The 27,271-nt window shown below is 42.0% G+C and overlaps 1 protein-coding gene across 16 annotated transcripts in view; it reads right to left on the reverse strand.

Moving 5' to 3' along the window:
- Nucleotides 1-26,188, reverse strand: part of BCLAF3 (BCLAF1 and THRAP3 family member 3) — a 77,136-nt gene extending 50,948 nt beyond the window's left edge. For 6 of the 16 annotated variants that reach the window (XR_010132536.1, XM_055376736.2, XM_055376738.2 and 3 more), the window contains exon 1: nucleotides 26,072-26,182. The gene's annotated coding sequence lies outside the window, so the exon portion shown is untranslated. Of the gene's footprint in view, nucleotides 1-23,127; nucleotides 23,409-25,598; nucleotides 26,006-26,071 lie in introns of those variants that run through there. The other 10 variants (XM_063703117.1, XM_063703115.1, XM_055376737.2 and 7 more) reach the window with 8 other exon arrangements.
- Nucleotides 26,189-27,271: the final 1,083 nt, after the last annotated feature.

Here is a 27,271-nt window from a genome sequence, read left to right on the forward strand (position 1 = left end):
TCAAATATTCTTCAGTCTTTAAAAGAAACTGATAGCTTCGGAAAGTGAATTTTAAAAACACATAAGTAGGTATAATCTCCTATACTAGCTATTATTTACAACTCAGTAGTCCTCCTCAGTTCTGATACGAATATTAAGTAGTTCCTAACTTAGTGGTCCCAAACCCCTGGTGGCTTCTAGAACTACTGCCATGGGCTCATGAATTATCATATAGCTACCGTGCACAGACCACAGAATAAATAAGTATATGTCTCATATATTATGCACCTCGATTTTGCAAATTTCTGAAGATACTATGGTGAAACTAAAATATAAAGGCTTCTTGTCACTATGCAGTTTTTCCACCCACAGATACAAAAAGTACAATTATTACGTAGACATCAGTTTAAAAGGCGGTCCTCATACTCAAACATTTGCAAACTACTGTTATCCTGAATTTCAAAAGAAAGTAAAAGCATATCAAGTCAAAGAACTTGAACTAGATCACTCATTAAAGGAAGTACAATCAATTCAATTCATTTAGTTATACACAGCCTCTTTCTAAAAAGATTTTGAGGCTAAGAACAATTAGCTCACAAAGTATTATGAAATTAAAACACTAAAGGAAAAAATGTTTACTTAGTAACTAAAAGTATCAAAATGTATTCATTTAACAAATTTTGCTGTGTACCAATTATTTGCCAGACACTGTTCTAGGGCTACAGCAGTGAACAAAAACAGACAAAACTTCCTGCTCTGATAGAGATTACATTCAATAGGGAAGCTTATAATTTCACTAAACTCTGGGTATCAGTTCATACCTATTAAATTTAATGAAAATAATAAACCCAAAGGTGGTAATTTTTTTTGGGGGGGTGGGAACAAAAATATTGCTGATGATAATGAGAAAGGAAAATTTTTCTGGAGCATAATCTTTTTTCCATTTTTAAAAACAAAACATATTTATTGATATTGAATTCACATGCCATATAATTTACCCATTTAAAGTATACAATTCAATGTTTTTTAGTATATTCACAGTGATATACAACCATTATCACTGTCTAGTTGTAGAACATTTTCATCCTCCCAAAAGAGACCCCATTAGCAGTGAATCCCCACTTCTCCCCTCCCCTGCTTAGCCCGTTTCTATGGATCTGCCTATTCGAGACATCTCATACAAATGGAATCAAACAGTATGTAGTTTTTTTGTGACTGGCTTATTTCACTTAGCATGTTTTCAAGGTTCACCTGTGTTGTAGTATGTATCAGTACGTCATCCCTTTTTATGGTAGAATAATAGACATTTCATTGTATGGGTACATTACATTTTGTTCATTCATTCACCTCTCCATGCACATTTGGGTTGTTTCTACCTTTCAGCTATTATAAATAACGCTCTTACGAACATTTGTGTACAAGTTTTTATGTGGACATATGTTTTCATTTCCTTGGGTATATACCTAGAAGTGGAATTACTGGGTCACTTGGTAACTCTATGTTTAACTTTCTGAGGATCTGCCAAACTTTTCCAAAGTAGCTGCACCATTTTACATTCCCACCAGCAGTGTATGAGGGTTCTAATTTTTCTACATCCTCACCAACACTTACTATATTTTTGACTATAGCCATCCTAGTGGGTATGAAGTGGTATCTCATTGTGTTTTTGATTTGCATTTCCCTAATGACTAATGGAGAGTAATCTTGAAACATACATGTTTCTTTTATTTTTTTTATTTTTTATTTTTTATTTTTTTTATTATACTTTAAGTTTTAGGGTACATGTGCACATTGTGCAGGTTAGTTACATATGTATACATGTGCCATGCTGGTGCGCTGCACCCACTAACTCGTCATCTAGCATTAGGTATATCTCCCAATGCTATCCCTCCCCCCTCCCCCCACCCCACCACAGTCCCCAGAGTGTGATATTCCCCTTCCTGTGTCCATGTGATCTCATTGTTCAATTCCCACCTATGAGTGAGAATATGCGGTGTTTGGTTTTTTGTTCTTGCGATAGTTTACTGAGAATGATGGTTTCCAATTTCATCCATGTCCCTACAAAGGACATGAACTCATCATTTTTTATGGCTGCATAGTATTCCATGGTGTATATGTGCCACATTTTCTTAATCCAGTCTATCATCGTTGGACATTTGGGTTGGTTCCAAGTCTTTGCTATTGTGAATAATGCCGCAATAAACATACGTGTGCATGTGTCTTTATAGCAGCATGATTTATAGTCCTTTGGGTATATACCCAGTAATGGAATGGCTGGGTCAAATGGTATTTCTAGTTCTAGATCCCTGAGGAATCGCCACACTGACTTCCACAATGGCAACATACATGTTTCTTACAAGAAACTGTGAAACTAATCATACCTCCTTTCCTTTAATCTAGTAATTTCAGTTTAAACTTGTTTTAAAAAATAATTCAAAAGAAAAAAATCAGCTGTGTATACTAAGATGTTTGTATCAGTTTTATTTATAATAAGAAAGAAAAAAAGCTCAAGAAAACTAATAACCCAAATGCTCAACAAAAAAGATTAAACAAATGTAAGATAGATACATCTAGTTGCTTCCTACCTTTCTCCCAGCCTTATGTGTGTCTTTTCCTCCACACACCCTACTAGTCCCCTACACCACACTACTTGCTTTCCCTGATCAGGCCATGCTGGTCCAGCACATGGATGGCCTTCCCTCGGTCAGCTTCACAAATCCCTATTCTTTCCCGATTGTGTAACTATCACAACCCCTAGGACTCTTTCATGGACTTTCTGTTTTTTCCCTCTGGGCTTCTTTCTCCTTGGGAATTCTGGGTTTATTTTGCAATTATTTCAACACATCGTATTTATTTACATAATTGTATTTATTTCAATAGGCAAAAGACTCCATTATCACAGAACACACAACTCAAATGACCTATGAACGAATGAGATGTTCAACTTAATTAGCAATTGGGAAAACACAAACTAAGATCATAGCCATTTGATATGCCAAAGGGCTATGATCACCCATCAGATAGGCCAAAAATGTTTAAGTTGCATATTCCAAAGTGTTGGCAAAGATGTGTGAAAATGGGAACTCTCAGTTACTGCTAGGTGAACTGTACATGGTACAGTATAACCAGTTTGAAAATACCATTGCCCCTTGGTACACTCAGGGGATTGGTTCCAGAATCCCTACATACGCCAAAATCTGTGCATATCCAAGTCCCTCTGTATAGGCAGCTTTCACATATCTCAAATGCCGTATTTTCTATACCCGTTTCATTGGGAAAAACTTCACATATAAGTGGACCCACACAGTTCAAACCCATGTTGTTCAAGTGTCACCTGCAGTTTGGAAATACCCAATAAAGTCGAACATGCCGATATCCCAAAGCCCAGCAATTCCATGCAGGAATATACACTGGAGTAGTTCTCAAACTTTAGTGTGCATTAGAATCGCCTGGAGGGCTGGTTAAAATACAGATTGCTGGGCCCTACCCCTGGGGTGGGCCCCACTCTAGCAGGTTCCCAGGTGATGTGGATGCTGCTGGTCCAGGGGCTACAGAACCACTAGTTTTAAAGGAAAAGTGGACATCACTTGGGAGAAAATATTTACAAGCGACATTTATTGCATGTGATAAAAGAAGTATTATTAAGAACATTTTCCGATAAGACCTCAAGGTCAAGACCACCGGGAGGAGCCAAGATGGCCGAATAGGAACAGCTCCGGTCTACAGCTCCCAGCGTGAGCGACGCAGAAGACGGGTGATTTCTGCATTTCCATCTGAGGTACCGGGTTCATCTCACTAGGGAGTGCCAGACAGTGGGCGCAGGCCAGTGGGTGCGCGCACCGTGCTCGAGCCGAAGCAGGGCGAGGCATTGCCTCACCTGGGAAGCGCAAGGGGTCAGGGAGTTCCCTTTCCGAGTCAAAGAAAGGGGTGACGGACGCACCTGGAAAATCGGGTCACTCCCACCCGAATATTGCGCTTTTCTGACCGGCTTAAAAAACGGTGCACCACGAGATTATATCCCACACCTGGCTCGGAGGGTCCTACGCCCACGGAGTCTCGCTGATTGCTAGCACAGCAGTCTGAGATCAAACTGCAAGGCGGCAGCGAGGCTGGGGGAGGGGCGCCCGCCATTGCCCAGGCTTGCTTAGGTAAACAAAGCAGCCAGGAAGCTCGAACTGGGTGGAGCCCACCACAGCTCCAGGAGGCCTGCCTGCCACTGTAGGCTCCACCTCTGGGGGCAGGGCACAGACAAACAAAAAGACAGCAGTAACCTCTGCAGACTTAAATGTCCCTGCCTGACAGCTTTGAAGAGAGCAGTGGTTCTCCCAGCACGCAGCTGGAGATCTGAGAAGGGGCAGACTGCCTCCTCCAGTGGGTCCCTGACCCCTGACCCCCGAGCAGCCTAACTGGGAGGCAACCCCCAGCAGGGGCACACTGACACCTCACACGGCAGGGTATTCCAACAGACCTGCAGCTGAGGGTCCTGTCTGTTAGAAGGAAAACTAACAAACAGAAAGGACATCCACACCGAAAACCCATCTGTACATCACCATCATCAAAGACCAAAAGTAGATAAAACCACAAAGATGGGGAAAAAACAGAACAGAAAAACTGGAAACTCTAAAACGCAGAGCGTCTCTCCTCGTCCAAAGGAACGCAGTTCCTCACCAGCAACAGAACAAAGCTGGATGGAGAATGACTTTGACGAGCTGAGAGAAGAAGGCTTCAGACGATCAAATTACTCTGAGCTACGGGAGGACATTCAAACCAAAGGCAAAGAAGTTGAAAACTTTGAAAAAAATTTAGAAGAATGTATAACTAGAATAACCAATACAGAGAAGTGCTTAAAGGAGCTGATGGAGCTGAAAACCAAGGCTCGAGAACTACGTGAAGAATGCAGAAGCCTCAGGAGCCGATGCGATCAACTGGAAGAAAGGGTATCAGCAATGGAAGATGAAATGAATGAAATGAAGCGAGAAGGGAAGTTTAGAGAAAAAAGAATAAAAAGAAATGAGCAAAGCCTCCAAGAAATATGGGACTATGTGAAAAGACCAAATCTACGTCTGATTGGTGTACCTGAAAGTGATGGGGAGAATGGAACCAAGTTGGAAAACACTCTGCAGGATATTATCCAGGAGAACTTCCCCAATCTAGCAAGGCAGGCCAACGTTCAGATTCAGGAAATACAGAGAATGCCACAAAGATACTCCTCGAGAAGAGCAACTCCAAGACACATAATTGTCAGATTCACCAAAGTTGAAATGAAGGAAAAAATGTTAAGGGCAGCCAGAGAAAAAGGTCGGGTTACCCTCAAAGGGAAGCCCATCAGACTAACAGCGGATCTCTCAGCAGAAACCCTACAAGCCAGAAGAGAGTGGGGGCCAATATTCAACATTCTTAAAGAAAAGAATTTTCAACCCAGAATTTCATATCCAGCCAAACTAAGCTTCATAAGTGAAGGAGAAATAAAATACTTTACAGACAAGCAAATGCTGAGAGATTTTGTCACCACCAGGCCTGCCCTAAAAGAGCTCCTGAAGGAAGTGCTAAACATGGAAAGGAACAACCGGTACCAGCCGCTGCAAAATCATGCCAAAATGTAAAGACCGTCGAGACTAGGAAGAAACTGCATCAACTAATGAGCAAAATCACCAGCTAACATCATAATGACAGGATCAAATTCACACATAACAATATTAACTTTAAATGTAAATGGACTAAATTCTCCAATTAAAAGACACAGACTGGCAAGTTGGATAAAGAGTCAAGACCCATCAGTGTGCTGTATTCAGGAAACCCATCTCATGTGCAGAGACACACATAGGCTCAAAATAAAAGGATGGAGGAAGATCTACCAAGCAAATGGAAAACAAAAAAAGGCAGGGGTTGCAATCCTAGTCTCTGATAAAACAGACTTTAAACCAACAAAGATCAAAAGAGACAAAGAAGGCCATTACATAATGGTAAAGGGATCAATACAACAAGAAGAACTAACTATCCTAAATATATATGCACCCAATACAGGAGCACCCAGATTCATAAAGCAAGTCCTGAGTGACCTGCAAAGAGACTTAGACTCCCACACATTAATAATGGGAGACTTTAACACCCCACTGTCAGCATTAGACAGATCAACGAGACAGAAAGTCAACAAGGATACCCAGGAATTGAACTCAGCTCTGCACCAAGCGGACCTAATAGACATCTACAGAACTCTCCACCCCAAATCAACAGAATATACATTTTTTTCAGCACCACACCACACCTATTCCAAAACTGACCACATACTTGGAAGTAAAGCTCTCCTCAGCAAATGTAAAAGAACAGAAATTATAACAAACTCTCTCTCAGACCACAGTGCAATCAAACTAGAACTCAAGATTAAGAATCTCACTCAAAGCCGCTCAACTACGTGGAAACTGAACAACCTGCTCCTGAATGACTACTGGGTACATAACGAAATGAAGGCAGAAATAAAGATGTTCTTTGAAACCAACAAGAACAAAGACACAACATACCAGAATCTCTGGGACGCATTCAAAGCAGTGTGTAGAGGGAAATTTATAGCACTAAATGCCCACAAGAGAAAGCAGGAAAGATCCAAAATTGACACCCTAACATCACAATTAAAAGAACTAGAAAAGCAAGAGCAAACACACTCAAAAGCTAGCAGAAGGCAAGAAATAACTAAAATCAGAGCAGAACTGAAGGAAATAGAGACACAAAAAACCCTTCAAAAAATCAGTGAATCCAGGAGCTGGTTTTTTGAAAGGATCAACAAAATTGATAGACTGCTAGCAAGACTAATAAAGAAAAAAAGAGAGAAGAATCAAATAGACACAATAAAAAATGATAAAGGGGATATCACCACCGATCCCACAGAAATACAAACTACCATCAGAGATTACTACAAACACCTCTACGCAAATAAACTAGAAAATCTAGAAGAAATGGATAAATTCCTCGACACATACACTCTCCCAAGACTAAACCAGGAAGAAGTTGAATCTCTGAATAGACCAATAACAGGAGCTGAAATTGTGGCAATAATCAATAGTTTACCAACCAAAAAGAGTCCAGGACCAGATGGATTCACAGCCGAATTCTACCAGAGGTACAAGGAGGAACTGGTACCATTCCTTCTGAAACTATTCCAATCAATGAAAAAAGAGGGAATCCTCCCTAACTCATTTTATGAGGCCAGCATCATTCTGATACCAAAGCCGGGCAGAGACACAACCAAAAAAGAGAATTTTAGACCAATATCCTTGATGAACATTGATGCAAAAATCCTCAATAAAATACTGGCAAACCGAATCCAGCAGCACATCAAAAAGCTTATCCACCATGATCAAGTGGGCTTCATCCCTGGGATGCAAGGCTGGTTCAATATACGCAAATCAATAAATGTAATCCAGCATATAAACAGAGCCAAAGACAAAAACCACATGATTATCTCAATAGATGCAGAAAAAGCCTTTGACAAAATTCAACAACGCTTCATGCTAAAAACTCTCAATAAATTAGGTATTGATGGGACATATCTCAAAATAATAAGAGCTATCTATGACAAACCCACAGCCAATATCATACTGAATGGGCAAAAACTGGAAGCATTCCCTTTGAAAACTGGCACAAGACAGGGATGCCCTCTCTCACCACTCCTATTCAACATAGTGTTGGAAGTTCCGGCCAGGGCAATTAGGCAGGAGAAGGAAATAAAGGGTATTCAATTAGGAAAAGAGGAAGTCAAATTGTCCCTGTCTGCAGACGACATGATTGTTTATCTAGAAAACCCCATTGTCTCAGCCCAAAATCTCCTTAAGCTGATAAGCAACTTCAGCAAAGTCTCAGGATACAAAATCAATGTACAAAAATCACAAGCATTCTTATACACCAACAACAGACAAACAGAGAGCCAAATCATGAGTGAACTCCCATTCACAATTGCTTCAAAGAGAATAAAATACCTAGGAATCCAACTTACAAGGGATGTAAAGGACCTCTTCAAGGAGAACTACAAACCACTGCTCAAGGAAATAAAAGAGGATACAAACAAATGGAAGAACATTCCATGCTCATGGGTAGGAAGAATCAATATCGTGAAAATGGCCATACTGCCCAAGGTCATTTACAGATTCAATGCCATCCCCATCAAGCTACCAATGACTTTCTTCACAGAATTGGAAAAAACTACTTTAAAGTTTATATGGAACCAAAAAAGAGCCCGCATCGCCAAGTCAATCCTAAGCCAAAAGAACAAAGCTGGAGGCATCACACTACCTGACTTCAAACTATACTACAAGGCTACAGTAACCAAAACAGCATGGTACTGGTACCAAAACAGAGATATAGATCAATGGAACATAACAGAGCCCTCAGAAATAACGCCGCATACCTACAACTATCTGATCTTTGACAAACCTGAGAAAAACAAGCAATGGGGAAAGGATTCCCTATTTAATAAATGGTGCTGGGAAAACTGGCTAGCCATATGTAGAAAGCTGAAACTGGATCCCTTCCTTACACCTTATACAAAAATCAATTCAGGATGGATTAAAGATTTAAACGTTAGTCCTAAAACCATAAAAACCCTAGAAGAAAACCTAGGCATTACCATTCAGGACATAGGCATGGGCAAGGACTTCATGTCCAAAACACCAAAAGCAATGACAACAAAAGACAAAATTGACAAATGGGATCTAATTAAACTAAAGAGCTTCTGCACAGCAAAAGAAACTACCATCAGAGTGAACAGGCAACCTACAACATGGGAGAAAATTTTCGCAACCTACTCATCTGACAAAAGGCTAATATCCAGAATCTACAATGAACTCAAACAAATTTACAAGAAAAAAACAAACAACCCCATCAAAAAGTGGGCAAAGGACATGAACAGACACTTCTCAAAAGAAGACATTTATGCAGCCAAAAAACACATGAAAAAATGCTCATCATCACTGGCCATCAGAGAAATGCAAATCAAAACCACTATGAGATACCATCTCACACCAGTTAGAATGGCAATCATTAAAAAGTCAGGAAACAACAGGTGCTGGAGAGGATGTGGAGAAATAGGAACACTTTTACACTGGTGGTGGGACTGTAAACTAGTTCAACCATTGTGGAAGTCAGTGTGGCGATTCCTCAGGGATCTAGAACTAGAAATACCATTTGACCCAGCCATCCCATTACTGGGTATATACCCAAATGACTATAAATCATGCTGCTATAAAGACACATGCACACGTATGTTTATTGTGGCATTATTCACAATAGCAAAGACTTGGAACCAACCCAAATGTCCAACGATGATAGACTGGATTAAGAAAATGTGGCACATATACACCATGGAATACTATGCAGCCATAAAAAATGAAGAGTTCATGTCCTTTGTAGGGACATGGATGAAATTGGAAATCATCATTCTCAGTAAACTATCGCAAGAACAAAAAACCAAACACCACATATTCTCACTCATAGGTGGGAATTGAACAATGAGATCACATGGACACAGGAAGGGGAATATCACACTCTGGGGACTGTGGTGGGGTGGGGGGAGGGGGGAGGGATAGCATCGGGAGATATACCTAATGCTAGATGACGAGTTAGTGGGTGCAGCGCACCAGCATGGCACATGTATACATATGTAACTAACCTGCACAATGTGCACATGTACCCTAAAACTTAAAGTATAATAATAATAAAAAAAGAACATTTTCCTTCACCCAATATTAAAATTAGTTTTATTAAAATTCAAATGGGCCAGGCACGGCAGCTCATTCACCCCTGTAATCCCAGCACTTTGGGAGGCTGAGGTGGGTGGATCACGAGGTCAGGAGATTGAGACCATCCTGGCTAAAACGGTGAAACACCGTCTCTACTAAAAATACAAAAAAATTAGCCGGGCATGGTGGCGCGTGCCTGTAGTCCCACCTACTCGGGAGGTTGAGGCAGGAGAATCGCTTCAACCCGGGGGGCGGAGGTTGCAGTGAGCCGAGATCGCGCCACTGGACTCCAGCCTAGGTGACAGAGTGAGACTGCATCTCAAAAAAAAAAACAAATAAATAAATTTCAAAGTATTCATTCAAAGATGGTGAATTTTATTGCATATAAATTATACCTCAAAGCTGTAAAAACGTTAGCTTTGGGGTGATGAAAATATTCTAAAATCAGATCAGATATTATGGAGATGGTTGCATAACTCTGCAAGCATACTAAAAACCACTGAAATGCACACTTTAAACCAGTAAACTATAAAGCTATTTTTTAAAGTTAACTTTGTTTGCAATTGCTTAGTGGGCATCAGCTGATAACGAGAAGTACTAGTTCAGCTGCTTGATAGATAAGAGAGGAGGTTTAAACATACAGCCTGAGCTGAGAATGCTTTTTACATTTTAAAGTGTTGTTAAAAAAAAAAAAGAAGAAGAAGAAGAATATGTGACAGAGACTGTACGTGGCCCACAAAGCCTAAAATATTTACTATATGGTTCTTTTTTCTTTTTTTTTTCCTTTCCTTTTTTTTTCTTTTTTTGAGATGGAGTCTCACTCTGTCACCCAGGGTGGAGTGCAGTGGTGCGATCTCGGCTCACTGCAACCTCCACCTCCCGGGTTCAAGTGATTCTCATGCCTCAGCCTCCCAAGTAGCTGGGACTACAGGTGTGCGCCACCACACCCGACTAATCTTTGTACTTTCAGTAGAGACAGGGTTTCACCACATTGGCCAGGCTGGTCCTGAACTTCTGGCCTCAAATGATCTGCCTGCCTCAGCCTCCCAAAGGGCTAGAATTACAGGCGTGAGCCACCGCGCCCGGCCCATGCCCAGCTAATTTTTAAAATTTTTTGTACAGATGGGACTCAATATGTTGCCAGGCTGGTCTCAAACTCTTAGGCTCAAGCGATCCTCCTGCCTCGGCCTTTCAAAGCATTGGGATTACAGGCGTGAACCACCACACATGGCTGCCAGGAGCATTTCACACACCTTCCTCCTGGAAACATTTTCTTCACTTGGATTCCAGAATACTACACTTTCTTGGTTTTCCTCCTACCTCTATAACAATTCCTTCTGTCTCTTTTGCCATTTCTCCTCATCTTCCCTGTCATCACCCTGACCCTTAAGAGTGAACCCAGTCTTCCTCTAAATAGTGACTTTGGTCTTTGGACTTGTGTCCATACTCTCATTCAGTCTCATGCCTTTAAATATCCTCTATAAACTAACAACCTCAAATTTATAACTCCAGCTCACACTCATCCCATGCACTCTAGTCTTGCATATCCAACAGCCCACTGGATTCTGAAAACATGTCCATGAGCAAACTCCTCATCTCCCTCCAACATTTTCTCCTCTTACAGTCTGTCCCATCTCAGTAAATGGCAGCTCCATCCTTCCAGTTTTCAACAAAGAGGAAATACAAATGTCCAATAAACACATGAAAAGATACTCCACCCTGCTAAGAATCCAGGAAATAACATGAAAATAATGAGATATTATTTCATACTCATGAGATTTGCAAAAATTTTAAAGTCTGATGGCACCCAAGTGTTGACAAGAGAGTGGGAAAACAGAATTTCTTTTTTTTTTTTTTGAGATGGAGTCTCGCTCTGTCACTCAGGCTGGAGTGCAGTGGCGCAATCTCGGCTCCCTACAGCCTCCGCCTCTCAGGTTCCAGCGATTCTCCTGCATCAGCCTCCCAAGTAGCTGGGATTACAGGCACGCGCCACCACTCCTGGCTAATTTTTGTATTTTTAGTAGAGACGAGGTTTCACCAAGTTGGCCAGGCTGGTCTCGAACTCCTGACCTCAAGTGATCCACCTGCCTCAGTCTCCCAAAGTGCTGAGATTACAGGCAAGAGCCACCATGCCCAGCCAGAAAACAGAATTTCCTACCTGCGAAAATTTTCTCCCCAAAAAACCATGAAGCAAAAGGAAACAGTAAGTCTGTAAAGGCACATCTCATTTTATTGTGCTCTGCCTTACTGTGCTTCACAGATACTGCATTTTTTACAAATGCAGAATTTTTTACTATGCAGGGTTTGTGGCAAACCTGCACTGAACGAGTCTATCAATGCCATTTTTCCAACCTCATGTGTTTACTTCTTGTCTCTGTGTCATGTCACATTTTGGGAATTATCAAAGTATTTCAAACTTCTTCCCTATTATTATATCTGTTATGGCGATCTGTGATCTTTGATGTTACTATTGTAATTGGGGGCACCATGAACCATGCCCTTATAAGATGCGAACATAATCAATAAATGTAGTATGTGTTGTATGTGTTCTGATGGGGCATTCTTCCTTCTCTCTCCCTTTCTTCAGGCCTCCCTACTCCCTGAGACACAATAATATTGAAATGAGGTCAACTAATAATCCTAAAATGGCCTCTAAATGTTCAAGTGAAAGGAAGAGTCACACATCTCACGTTAAATCAAAAGCTAGAAATGATTAAGCTTAGTGAGGAAGGCTCATCGAAAGCTGAGAAAGGCCAAAAACTAGGCTTCTTGGGCCAAACAGCCAAGTTGTGGATGCAAAGGGAAAGTTCTTGAAGGAAATCAAATGTGTTACTTCAATGAACACATGAATAAGAAAGTGAAACAGTCTTATTGCTGATATGGAGAAAGTTTGAGTGGTCTGGATAGAAGCTCAAACCAGCCACAACGTTCCCTTAAGCCAAAGCCCAATCCAGAGCAAGACTCCAACTCCATTCAATTCTGTGAAGCCTGAGAGAGGTAAGAAGGCTGCAGAAGCAAAGTTGGAAGTTAGCAGAGGTTGGCTTGTGACGTTTAAGGAAAGAAGCCATCGCCATAACATAAAAGGGCAAAGTGAGGCAGCAAGTGCTGATGGAGAAGCTGCAGCAAGTTATCCAGAAGATCATTGATGAAGGTGGTTACGTTAAACAACACGTTTTCAGTGTAGATGAAACAGCCTTCTCTTGGAAGATGGGACTTTCACAATTAGAGAGGTAAATGCCTGGCCTCAATGCTTTAAAGGACAGCCTGACTCTCTTGTTAGGGGCTAATGCAGCTATGACTTTCAGTTGAAGCCAATGTTCACTGACCATCCTAAAAATCCTGGGGCCCTTAAGAATTATGCTAAATCTACTCTGCCTGTGCTCCATAAATGGGACAACAAAGCCTGAGTGACAGCACATCTGTTTACAGCATGGTTTACTGAATATTTTAAGCCCACTGTTGAGACCTACTGCTCAAAAAAAAAAAAAAAAGATTCCTTTCAAAATATTAATGCTCATTGACAATGCACCTGGTCACCCAAGAGCTCTGATGGAGATATACAAGGAGATTAATGCTGTTTTTGTGCCTGCTAACACAGCATTCATTCTGTAGCCCATAGATCAAGGAGTAATTTTGACTTTCAAGTCTTGTTATTTAAGAAATACGTTTTGTAAGACTATAGCTGCCATTGATAGTGATTCCTCTGATGGATCTGGGGAAAGTCAATTGAAAACCTTCCGGAAAGGATTCACCATTCTAGATGCCATTAAGAACATTCATGACTCATGGGAGGAGGTCAAAATATCAGTATTAACAGGGGTTTGGAAGAAGTTGATTCCAACTCTCATGGATGATTTTGAGGGGTTCAAGACTTCAGTGGAGGAAGTCAATGCAGATGTGGTAGAAACACCAAGAGAGCTAGAAAAGGAAGTAAAGCCTGAAGATGTGACTAAATTGCTGCAATCTCATGATCAAACTTGGATGTATGCAGAGTTGCTTCTTACAGATGAGCAAAGAAAGTGGTTTCTTGATTGGAATCTCCTCCTGGTGAAGATGCTATGAACATCGTTGAAATTACAAAAAAGGATTTAGAATATTACATATGTTTAGTAGATAAAGCAGTAGCAGGGTTTGACAGGTTTACTTTAATTTTGATTGAAGTGCTACTGTGAGTAAAATGCTATCAAACAGCATCTATGCTACAGAGAAATCTCTTATTTTTTTTTGTCTTATATTTTTTCAGAGATGGGGTTTCACTTTGTTGCCCAGGCTGGTCTTGATCTCCTATCCTCAAGAGATACTCCTGCCTTAGCCTCCCAAATTGCTGGGATTACAGGGGTGAGCCACAGCATCCAGCCAGAGAAATCTTTTGTAAAAGGAAGAGTTGATCGATGCAACAAACCTTATTGTTGCCTTATTTTAAGAAATTGCCCTAGGCTGGGCGTGGTAGCTCATGCCTGTAATCTCAGCCCTTTGGGAGGCCAATGCAGGTGAATCAGTTGAGGCCAGGAGTTCGAGACCAGCCTGGCCAACATGGTGAAACCCTGTCTCTACTAAAAATACAAAAATTAGCCAGGTGTGGTGGCATACACCTATAATCCCAGCTACTTGGAAGGCTGAGGCAGGAGAATCACTTGAACCCCCAGAGGTGGAGGTTCCAGTGAGCCACGATCGTGCCACTGCACTCCAGCCTGGGTGACAGAGCAAGACTCCACCCCCTCCCAAAAAAAATTGCCTTAGCTACCCCAACCTTCAACAACCAACCCCTGATCAGTCACCAGCCCATAAAACTAAGGCAAGACCCTTCATCAGCAGAAAGATGATGCGTCACTGAAGGCTTAGAGGACCATCAGCATTTTTTTTTTTAGCAATAATATATTTTTAAATTAAGGTATGTATTGTTTTAGACATAATGCTTTTGCACACCTAACAAACTACAGTATAGCATAAACATAACTTTTATGTGCATCAGGAAACAAAAAATTGTGTGACTCACTTTATTACAATATTCGCTTTATTGTGGTGGTCTGGAACCAAACCCGCAATATCTCTGAGGTATGCCTGTACTACAAATACAATTAAATATATTCAAAAGCATTTGAGGATATTAAAAAACCTACCTTGAATCAGAAATTCACAAACTAAGAACAGAAATCGATGAAAAACAAATAAAAAATGAAAAAATGAAAGAATAAAAGTTAACTGAACTCAAGAAAAAAAAATGAGAGAAAAAGACTCAACTATCTCAAAAGTGAGGAATAAATTACAATGTGCCCAAGAGAGAATAATCTCAAATTAAAATTTAATAAGGAACATTGAAGGCAGGCATGAAAACAACCGAGAAAATAAAAATGACATTGAGGGAGAGGGAGAGGGAGAGAGAGAGAGAATAGTGGGGAGAGGGAAAGAAAGGGTCAGAGAGAAAGTAGTGGAAATAGCAAATAGGTAGAGAAAAAAACTAATATTCATATAATTGCAGTCCCTGAAGAAGAAAAAAAAACAATAGAACTAAACTAATATTTAAAACTATAATTTGCTCAGAATGCAAGAAAACATTCCAGAAATTTTAAAATACCTAAAATACCTGAATCTACACATTTAAGGGCTCACCAGGTACCTAGGAAAATTAATCTAGAACAAGTAAGTCTGAAATATAGCCTAATAAAAACTATGTGATTTCAAACATAAAGATAAAATTCTCAAGGCTCCCAGGCAAAAAGAATAAATAACTTACAAGTCCAAAAGAATTGGATCAGTATCAGATTACGAGATTTTTCAAAAACAAAATACAAAGCAAGGTGAGAAACAGCAGCACTAAAAACTAAAACTCAATGAAAGTAATGTGAGCTGAGGATTTTACATCAGTCATGATGTTCCTTAAACATCAAGGCAACAAGAAAAACAGTTTTCAACTTACAAGGGTATAGGGAATTCTGCACTCACTAACCCTTTCTGAGGAATATACTGGAGGATGAGCTTTATTCAACTAAATGGGGGAAATGTCAGCAAAAGGACTGATTGTGAGCATTTAAAAATATGTAAATGTACATATAAGACGCTAAAAGAAAGATAAGGATGAAGGTGGAAGATTAGTGTAAAATTGCTACACATTGGCTGGGCGTGGTGGCTCACACCTGTAATCCCAGCACTTTGGGAGGCTGAGGTGGGCAGATCACCTGAGATCAGGAGTTGGAGACCAGCCTGGCCAACATGGTGAAACCCCATCTCTACTAAAAATACAAAAAATTAGACAGCCGTGGTGTTGCACACCTGTAGTCCCAGGTACTCGGGAGGCTGAGACACAAGAATCGCTTGAACCCAGGAGGCAGAGGTTGCAGTGAGCCAAGATTGCACCACTGCACTCCAGCCTGGGTGACAGAGTAAGACTCCGTCTCAAAAAAAAAAAAAAAAATTGCTACACATTGTGATAGAGTTAAAAAAAGAAAGTACAACTAGAAAATGGGAGAAGAAGAGAAAGCAAGAGAGAACAGTAGAAGCAGTTCCACTGCTATGTACACAACAGGTGGGTTTAAGGGATACTGGCAGGAAAAAATAGATACACCAGATATTAAGAGGTTAAACAAATCAACACCGGGTGCTGAGACAACTGGGTATCGACAAGCAAAAGGTTAAAGTTTGACCCTACCTCACACCATATACAAAAATTAACTCAAAATGGATTAAGGACCTAAATATAAGAGCTAAATCTATAAAACTTAGAAGAAAACATAAAAATAATCTGTGTGATCTTGGATCAGGAAATGATTTTTAAGTTAGGATATCAAAAACAAAGCAACGTTATTTCCAATTGCTGCTACAAAAAAATCAAAACAAAACAAAAAACAAAGCAACAAAAGAAAAAATGGATAAACTGGGCATCATCAAAATAACAAGCATTTCAGGGATGTAGAAATATTGGAACCCTCACACATTCCTGGTAGAAATGTAAAATAGAGTAGCCACTTGGAAAAGTTTGGCAGTTCCCCCACAAGTTAAACATAGAGTTACCGTATGACCCAACTATTCCACTCCTAGATAGATACCCAGGAGAAATGAAAACATATGTCTACACAAAACTTGTATACAAATATCCATAGGAGCATATTAATACTACACTATACAATGGAATATGTATCATTTGACCATAAAAGGGAATGAAGTACCAATACATGCTACAACACAGACAAACCTGGAAAACATTATGCTAAGCGAAAGAAGCCAGTCACAAAAGACCACTATTATATGATTCCCTTTATATGAAATGTCCAGAATAAGCAAATCCATAGAAATAAAAAGTAGACTGGTGGTTGCTTGGGTGGGAGAAGGGGTGGGGGGGATGAGAAATGATGGCTAATGGGCACAGAGTTTCTTTTTGGGGTGAAGAAAATGTTCTAAAATTAGACTGTGGTGATGGTTGCACAACTCTATGAATAAACTAAAAAACACTGAATTGTACACTTTAAATGGGTAAATTGTGTTATGTTAATTCTATCTCAACAAAGCTGTTACAGAAAAAAAATCAACTGACAGAGATTCCACACTAAATGTGAATTCAGCATTTACAAATGCAAAGAATAAAAATTCCCCAGGAAAGCCTTTGCAACAAAGAAGCCTCAGGCTGGGCGTGGTGGCTCATGCCTGTAATCCCAACACTTTGGAAGGCAGAGGCAGGCAGATCCTTTGAGCCCAGAAGTTAGAGACCAGCCTGGGCAACATAGTGAAACCCCCTCTCTCCAACAACAACAACAACAAACAAACAAACAAAAAAGCCACACTCCCATCACAGAAACGCACCAAGTCAGAGCCCACAGAAAAAGAGCACAATCAGTAGAATAGTGAGAAGGGGAAGGTAGACCTGAAGAGACCATCATGGATTATCACCTTGGCCACGGTGGGTAGCTGTTATCTGTTATTGCCAGTTCTTCAGTAAGGAGGAGCACGAAGTAGATACAGAATTCCACAGTTGTCTATCATTATCCTACTTTGATTACATAGATGCAATTTCACACATACACACACACACACACACACATGCATGCACACACACATGCACAGATAAATAAGCAAACAAAGGACTGAGGGTATTTTAAAAGATGTAAGTACAAAGGTAAATGATTAGAACAAAAATGCAAACCTTCCTAAATACACCCCCACACACACCCTAATTTTTGTAATAGAAGAGCAAAATATCTACCTCGCATAGAGAAATGGCAAAGATAACAAATACACATAATTATAAAATATTATGATGGATTTGAGGTCATATTTTTCAGTCCTAACAATAAATGTGGGTGGGCTTAATCCACCTATTACAATAAAAATTTTCAATTTGACTAACAGAAGAAACCTCAACAACTTTTACAATACAAAAGACATATCTAAACCAAAGTGATTCCTTTTTTTTTCTTTTTTTTTTTTTTTTGAGACGGAGGCTCTGTTGCCCAGGCTGGACTGCAGCAGCACCATCTCCACTCACTGCAACCTCCACCTCCCAAGTTCAAGCGATTCCCGTGCTTCAGCCTCCCAAGTAGCTGGTACTATAGGTGTGCACCACCACACCCAGCTAAATTTTTTTGTATTTTTAGTGGAGATGGAGTTTCGCCATGTTGGCCAAGCTGGTCTCAAACTCCTGACCTCAGGTGATCCACCTGCCTTGGCCTCCCAAAGTGCTGGGATTACAGGCGTGAGCCACAACACCCAGCCCCAAAGTGATTCTGAATGGTTAAAAATAAAAGGTTAGGCCGGGCACAGTGGCTCACACCTGTAACCCCAGCACTTTGGGAGGCCGAGGCAGGCAGGCAGATCACCAGAAGTCAGGAGTTCGAGACCAGCTTGGCCAACATGGCGAAACCCTGTCTCTACTAAAAATACAAAAAAATTAGCTGGGCATGGTGGCTCATGCCTGTAATCCCAGCACTTTGGGAGGCCAAGGCGGGTGGATCACCTGAGGTCAGAAGACAAGCCTGGCAAACATGGCAAAACCCCGTCTCCACTAAAAATATAAAAAAAATGTAGCTGGGCATGGTGGCATGTGCCTACGGTCCCAGCTACTCAGGAGGCTGAGGCAGGAGAATCACTTGAACCCGGGAGGCAGAGCTTACAGTAAGCCAAGATCACACCACTGCACTCCAGCCTGGGAAAGAGAGTGAGACACAGGCTCTAAATAAATAAGTAAATAAATAAATAGCTGGAAAAGGTATACGAGGCAAATGGAAACAAAAGGAGAGTAGGCAGCTGGGCAAGGTGGCTTATGCTTGTAATCCCAGCACTTTGGGAGGCTAAGGCGGGTGGATCACCTCAGGTCAGGAGTTCGAGACCAGCCTGGCAAACACCGTGAAACCCCGTCTCCGCTAAAAATATAAAAAAATGTAGCTGGGCGTGGCGGCACGCACCTATAGTCCCAGCTACTCAGGAGGCTGAGGCAGGAGAATCGCTTGAACCCGGGAGGCGGAAGTTGCAGTGAGCCGAGATCGTGCTACTGCACTCCAGCCTAGGCAACAAGAGCAAGACTCCATCTCAAAAAAAAAAAAAAAAAAAAAAAAAGACTAGGGATGGCAATCCTGGTCTCAGGCAAAGCAGAATCCATGTCCTAAAGCATTAACTGTGACACAAAAAGACACTTTTTAATCCTAAAAGCCACACCCCACAATGAAGATATAACATATAAATATATGTATTTATATAAACATAACACAGCAATCACCTTCATGAGACAAAAACTACAAGAGATGCAAGGAGACACTGGAAACACACTAATAATAGGAGACTTTAATACATCATTCTTTGTACAAGACATATTAGGTGAACCAAAAATAAGGAGACCTAAAATCTAAACAACATACTCAATAGAGTAACTCTTACTAATGTTTATCAAACTCTACACTCTGATACTAATGAATACAGTTTCTTCTCAACTGCTCACACCACATTCATCAAAATAATCATATATCAGGTCACAAAGAAAAAATATTTCCACTTCAATAAAGTGGAAATATTACAAACAATATGTCTGATTATAATGCAATGAAACTAGAATTTATTGACAAAAATTTAAAAAACAGAAAGCCTCTTCCATCTAGAAATTTAATAGCCTACTATTAAGCAACTCCTGGGTATTTTAGAACTAAAATTATACTTTTTTTTTTTTTTTTCTGAGACGGAGTTTCACTCTTGTTGCCCAGGCTGGAGTGCAATGGCACAATCTCGGCTCACTGCAACCTCCACCTCCCAGGTTCAAGTGATTCTCCTGCCTCAGCCTCCCGAATAGCTGGGATTATAGGCATGCACCACCACGCCCAGCTAATTTTGTATTTTTTTAGTAGAGACGGGGTTTCTCCATGTTGGTCAGGCTGGTCTTAAACTCCCGACCTCAGGTGATCTGCCCGCATCGGCCTCCCAAAGTGCTGGGATTACAGGCGTGAGCCCGGCCAAAATTATACATTTTTAAAGAAATAACGACACTGAAAACATTACATATCAGATGCTTTTTTATTTACTTTTTTATGTTTTTAAGGCTAGTCAAGTGAAGTAGCGGGAGTGAAGAAGGAACAAAGAAATCTGTAACTGGTTGTCATCGATTAGTTGTAAATACCACTGCACTAGAACCAGCCTACAAATCCAATTTTATAGTATGCATTTAAAGCAGTAATCAGAGGAAAATTCATTGCACTAAACACAATTATTAGTAAAAATGAAAGAATAAAAATAAGTAAATTTTATTCCAAGGTCAAAAAACACTTAAAAATAGGCTAGGCACCTTGCACTCACACCTGTAATCCCACTGCTTTGGGAGGCTAAGGTGGGAGTACCACTTGATGCCAGGAGTTTGGGAATAGCCTGGGAAACATAACAAGACCCTGTCTCTACAAAAAAATAATTTAAAAAAAATTAGCTAGGCGTGGTGGCACACACCTGTAGTCCTAGCTTCTCGGGAGGTTGAGGCAGGGGGACTGCTAAAGCCCAGGAATTCAAGGCTACAGTGAGCTATGATAGACCACTGCACCCCAGCCTGGGTGACAGAGTGAGACCCTGCCTCAAAAAAAAAGAAACTTAAAAAATAACAAAATAAACCAAAAGAAAGGACATGGAAGTAAATAATAAAGATGAAAGTAGGCCAGGCACAGTGGCTCATGCCTGTAATTCCGGCACTTTGGGAGACCGAGGCAGGAGGATTATTTCAGGCCAAGAGTTCAAGGCCAGCCTGGGCAACATAGGCAGACCTTGTCTCTACAAAAAAAAAAATAATCAAAATTAGCCAAGTGTGGTGGTGCACCACTGTAGTCCCAGCTACTTGGGAGGCTGAGGTGGGAGGATTGCTTGAGCCCAGGAGGTAGAGGCTACAGTGAGCTGAGACAATGCCACTGACTGCACGTCAGTCTGAGTGACAGACAGAGACCTTGTCTCAGGAAAAAACAAGCAAAAAAAGATGAAAGTAGAAGAAAAGAATGAGGGGAAAAAAACAGAAAAACAGATCTAATTAATAATTCAAAATTCTGCAGTTTTTGAAAAAAATAACAAAATAAAAGATAAACCATTAGATAAGGAAAAAAGGGAAAAAGCACAGAAACACAAAATGAGGGCACGGAGGAAATAAGATGAAAAAATTTAAAAATAATAAAGGATGTCTTTGTAGACCTCTACCAAATAAATTTGAAAACCCAGATGAAAGGGATAATTTGCTAGAAAAGTACAGATCACTAAAATTTTCTCCATTAGAGTTAGAAAGCTTAAATAGACCAATTTCCACAGAAAAAAAAATTGAGAAAGTTATAAAGGAAATATCACATGAAAAAGCGTCAGGCCCAGATGGTTTCACAGGGAATTCTACCAAATCTTCAAACACGAGATAGCCTCAATGCTCTATAAATTATTCCAGAGACAGTACGGCACAAGAAGGATCAAGCCTGCAGGAAAATCAACCTTTGGAGGAAGATGAACCAGCAAAGGAGAAACTGAGAAGGAACTTCCCGGGAGGAAGAAGGGAACCTTGGAACACAGAATCTCAGAAACAAAAGAAGGATGTTTCAAAAAGGGAGACTTTCATGGTAAATACTGCAGAGAGATCAAATAAAAGGAATGAAAAGTGTTAACACATGTCTTGAGGGCTAAACTGAGAAAGCCAATTATTAACAACTCTTTCAAACAGTCCAGCTGGGAAGGGAAGGGGAAGAGAGAAACTAGGTAGCGGCACGGTGATTAGAGGTCTAGGAATGAGGTTTTAAAATGGGAGAAACTTGAGTCGGTTTCTTTTTTTTTCCCCCCTTGAGTCCAGGTCTCACCCCCTCACCCAGGCTGGTGTGCGGTAGTGCAATCATAGCTCACTGCAGCCTTGAACTCCTGGGCTCAAGTGATCCTCTCGCTTCAGTCTTTGAGTAGCTGGGACTATAGGTGCATACCCCATACCCAGCTAATTTTTTAAAAATTTTTTTGTAGAGACAGGGTCTTGCTATGTTGCCAGGGCTAGTCTCAAACTCCTGGCCTCAGGTGATCCTCCCAGTTCAGCCTCCCAAAGTGCTGGGATTATAAGTATGAACCACCATGCCCAGCCAGTACATTTATTCTTAATAAGGAGGGACTATTTGCCTGGCATTAGGGATCTAAAGTAGAATGATAGTCATAGCAGAGACGAGTCTAAGTCCAATTAGTTCAATGTTTCCTTTGATTCCTTAATATTAACTCCAAATAAAGTGGTCAATTTTTCCCAATATTCCATATTTACATATTACCTTCTTCATTGGTCCAAACTGAATTTATTTATTTATTTAGAGACAGAGTCTTGCTCTGTCACCCAGGCTGGAGTGCAGTGGCACGATCTCGACTCACTGCAACCTCCGCCTCCTGGGTTCAAGCAATTCTCACGCCTCAACCTCCTGAGTAGCTGGGATTACAGGCATGCACCACCACGCCCGGCTACTTTTTGTATTTTTAGCAGAGATGGGGTTTCACCATGTTGGCCAGGCTGGTCTCAAACTCCTGACCTCAGGTGATCCGTCCACCTTGGCCTCCCAAAGTGCTGGGATTACAGGCGTGAGCCACTGTGCCTGGCACCCCCAAACTGAATTTTTATCAGTGGTCACATTCTATGTTAATTTATCAAACGTGACTAAATACCAGTGACTGCTAGGGGGTAGGAATACAAAGTTAGAAGAGACCTACTTTCTTTCCTGGGGAAGCTAAGGCTCTAGTGGGTAAGAATGATGACATGAGTACCAGCAGTTCCTGGTTTACTAAGTGCTGTACACGTACTATGTCATGTAATCCTCACAACAAACACATGAGGAAGCTGGAATTACCTCCATTTCACGAGTGAATAAAGCCAGCCTCAAAAAAGTTAACTGATCTGCCCCAGGTGGAGGACCTGAAAGTAGAACCCAGGTTCTTGGACTATAATACTACCACTTCCTCACCTTGCGAATCCTACCTTCAGAAAGATGACCCTGTGGAGGCTGCCCGGTCACTTGCTCAGGTGCTTGGTCAGCAGAAATGGGCTTTAGCATACTTGAGAATAGTTGACATCAGGCATCACATCTAAAATTGCCATCTAAATTTGGAAAGCAGCTTTTATGCCCTCTGCTGCCTGGATAATGTAGCCTGCAGGGCACAAAGACCATGTTTTATTTATCATGAGCCCAAGTACTGTGTTTTATTTAGCGTTATACCTGTCCCTCTCAGCTTTATATAGCGCTTTTAAATATTTGCTCCTTCAACATTTGTGCAGATTCATTCACTCATCTAATTTCATAACCCTGATAAAGTTTTGAATATAATCTAGGGCAGCAGTAAAACAAAAAACTTCAAATTTAAGGAGTGAAAGAGTATGGGGGCAAAGGGTATCAGAGAATAGCCTTTTGAATTAAGGTATTTACTTTAAAAAATGTATGAACCTCAAGATGCTTCTGTGCTCTGAAATTTCTACCAGATGGTAATAACATGGCCGGGTGCAGTGGCTCATGCCTGTAATCCCAGCACTCTGCAAGGCCAAGGCAGGAGAATCGCTCCAGCTCAGGAGTTTGAGGCCAGCCTAGGCAACATAGTTTGAGACACTGTCTCTATTTAAAAATAATAAATTAAAAATAATTTTTAAAAATACCAACAAGACAAAGTGTGTCTAAATGTACTTTCCAGGAATGTTTCAATTGACTCTTAAAATTATCCTTAAGAAAGGTAAGGCAACTGTATTATAACCCCTAATGCATCACTGAGGAAAGAGTACCTTAGAAAAGTTAAGTGACTTTTTCAAGATAATCAGATATACTGGATTTCAAGGGGATCCTAACTTTAAATCTCTTGTTTGTTCTATTATGCCTTTGCCTCACCTAGATAAGCTTTCTTTACCAAAATAGTAAAGGTGCAATAAAAGATGAGAAGCTGAAGTGCTATCAACAAATAAGAAAAAAGTGATGACTAGAGAGGGGTAGTTGTACTTGGTTGGAGAGTACAAGTATGGCTCAAAAGTATTCCTATAGAAATCCCTTTAAACGTTGCCTTTTGCTAGGGTGTGGGTAAGGACACTCACAGATTGCTGGTAGGAGTGCAAAACAGCATATCCTTTCCAGAGGGAAATTGAGCAATTCACATTTAAAAAAAAACCCTTATGTGCATACTCTGCGCAACAATTCTATCATCTAGGAATGTACACTTAGAAAGTAATCATGGGCCGGGCGCGGTGGCTCACACCTGTAATCCCAGCACTTTGCGAGGCCGAGGCGGGCAGATCGCCGGAGGTCAGGAGTTTGAGACCAGCCTGGCAAATATGGTGAAACCCCATCTCTACTAAAAACATAAAAATTAGCCGGGCATGGTGGCACACGCCTGTAGTCCCAGCTACTCGGGAAGCTGACACAGGGGAATCACTTGAACCCAGGAGGTGGAGGTTGCAGTGAGCCGAGATCGTGCCACTACACTCCAGCCTGGGCGACAGAGTGAGATTCGAAAGTAATCATAGATATGCGGACTTTTACATTTACCCAACAATGTATTTTAATAGGGAAGAACTGAGAATGACCAATGAAATAAATTATAATATTACAGCCATATAATGGCATGCTATCTAGTCAGAAAAAGATAATTACAAAAGAGAATTCACTTTAGAAAAACTCATGTATTAAGCTCTGCATAGAAAAAGACTGGAGGTGTATAACCACATTCACAGTGGTTACTTGGAATGGTGAAACCATATTCACCATGGTTACTTGGAACTTGGAATAGTGAAACAACGTATCTTCATTGTGATTTCTATCTTAGAAATGTGTATAAATGGCTAAATGTTCCTATATATAAAAATGCTTCTAATAAGACGTTTTAAAGGTTTCTTGGGGGTGACTGAAACAGCTGTGATTTCAAAATAAAATTTTAGTAGCCATTTAAAAAAACATTAAAAATAAAACATTGCTATACCATTACCATTAAAATACCAATGAAAAATAAAGCCCTCGTTATGAATCTGCAGCAAAACCTTTCTTTTCAAATTCTGCTCTGTCGTTTGGACCTGTTCACATTCAGAAAAATGCTAAAAAGGCTGCCTGGCCAGGAGCCTAAAGAGGCCTTCCTGATTTCTACCTGCAGTTTGTAATTTGTTCCAGCAAAAAAAAAAAAAAAAAAAAAAAGGCAATCACCTAATAGGTAGTTCGAAAAGCACCTGAGTAGGAAAATATTTACGGGGTAGGTTTCTCTCCCATTTCTTTCCCTCGAGACCTACCAACAGGACAGTCCTGACAGCGACTGGCCCAGTTTCCCAATACAACCCAGAGAAGCATAGGAGATGCGCCAATTTTCAGGAAACGCTTCTAAAAAGACAAGTTTTACTTTACAATGCAGGATAATGAGCAGCCTTCACTACTCATTCTCGACGTTAACAGAGGAAGATGCCGCTGCGCGGCAGGAGCGCCTCACCAGGACAAAGCGGGGTGCGGGGGGGTCCTCGGTTCAGGCCCCGCAGGCGACGCGTCCAGGGCCGCCTCGAGGACAAGGGCACCGTCCCCGGACACCGCCTTCCCGGCCCCCGCCCTCTCGGCCCCCGCCCTCTTGACAGATGCCGGGAACCGCGGGGACCGCAACCTGCCCGACGACGGCGGAGGATCAGGGTCGCGGCAGCAGGTGCCCGGGTCGCCGTGCCTGTCGAGGGACCTCAGGGGCGCCGGGCAGCTGTCCCCTGGAAACCCGCGCCGGGTCGCCGCGCCCAAGGGAAGGCGCTGACCGAGGGATCTACGGGGTGCAGAGGAGCTGTCCCAACAGAACCCGAGTCGGACCGCCGCATCCTCCCCGCTGCCCCATCCGCCACCCCGAGAACCGCCCCTCCTGGGTGGCGGACACGCCCTCCCTGCGGGCCCAGGCCTCCTCGCCCCGCCTCCCCCCGAGCCGCTCACCCGGCCGGGAAGCCCCCGCCGCCGCCGCCGCCGCCGCCGGCCCCTCGGGCCTCGCCCCTCACTCTGCCGCCGCCTCCCACAGCAGCGGCACCCCAGCCGCCTCTGCCCGGCCGTGGGACCCGGAACCACTTCCTTCCGGAACCGCCTCGCCCCGCCCCCACCCTGGCCCCGCCCACTGCTCGCGGCGTCGCACTGGGCCCGTTCTCCAGCCGACCCCTATCCTCTACTCTCCCGGCGAGGGTACCCCGCCCGGGCTTCTCGGACCAGAGCGCTGCGCCCCCTGCCGGCCGTTCCCACCGCGGCCGCTCTGTCCAGGGCGCCTGCGCCGTCTGCCACCCGCCCGCCGGGTCCGGCTAGAGCGCCTGCGCCCTCTGCCGCCCTCTCGCCGGAAAGGAGGGGACCTAATGGGCGTTCCAGGTCCAGGGATCCTGGGGATTAAGGCCCAGGGATTGGAGGTCACCCCTCAGTCATGGGCAGAACTTGATCCCGTGGGCCTTCCAGCTTTGTGCAGATCTCTAACCATTCACCTACCCTCTATCCATTTCCCACTCCTCAAATTAAGCATATTCCCGGAAAACAAAGCCTCCCCTCTGGACTTCCCAAATGGTCGGATGGTACCAACATCTATCCGTCATCCAATTCAAAAGATTGCCTCATCTCTGTCTACTCGCTTGGTTTCTCCCCTCCCGCACTCCATGCACCAGCCTCAAAGGTAGTGTGTCTTCTTCACTCTTGAAGCTTTCCGCTTGACACTGATATTCTTTCTTCCCCTTGTGAAATAGCTCTTTCAGGCTCTGTGCCATCTGGTAGTAACACCTTTTACCCTCCCTTGTCACTGTCACCTACTGACTGCCTGGCATTAGTTTTCCTCTCCGTCTGATTTACTGCCATCCTCCCAATGAATCCAACATCCACAACCCAGCCTGGTTTCCTTCAGTTCCTCAACCCGAATGACCTTTACTTCTACTTTGTTCACCCGTAGTCTAGAAAATCTAGATATTCATCACTTGATACTGCTCCAGCTCTAAAACCTTAAATGTTGAAATCCCACTACCCAACTTAAACCCATGGCCTTTGACTACAACCACTTTTTTATTTTTACTTATTTATTTATTTATTTTGAGACAGAATCTCTGTCACCCATGCTGGAGTGCAGTGGTGTGATCTCGGTTCACTGCAACCTCTGCCTCCCGGGTTCAA

This window comes from Gorilla gorilla, chromosome X, assembly GCF_029281585.2.
Source record: "Gorilla gorilla gorilla isolate KB3781 chromosome X, NHGRI_mGorGor1-v2.1_pri, whole genome shotgun sequence".
NCBI lineage: Eukaryota > Metazoa > Chordata > Mammalia > Primates > Hominidae > Gorilla > Gorilla gorilla.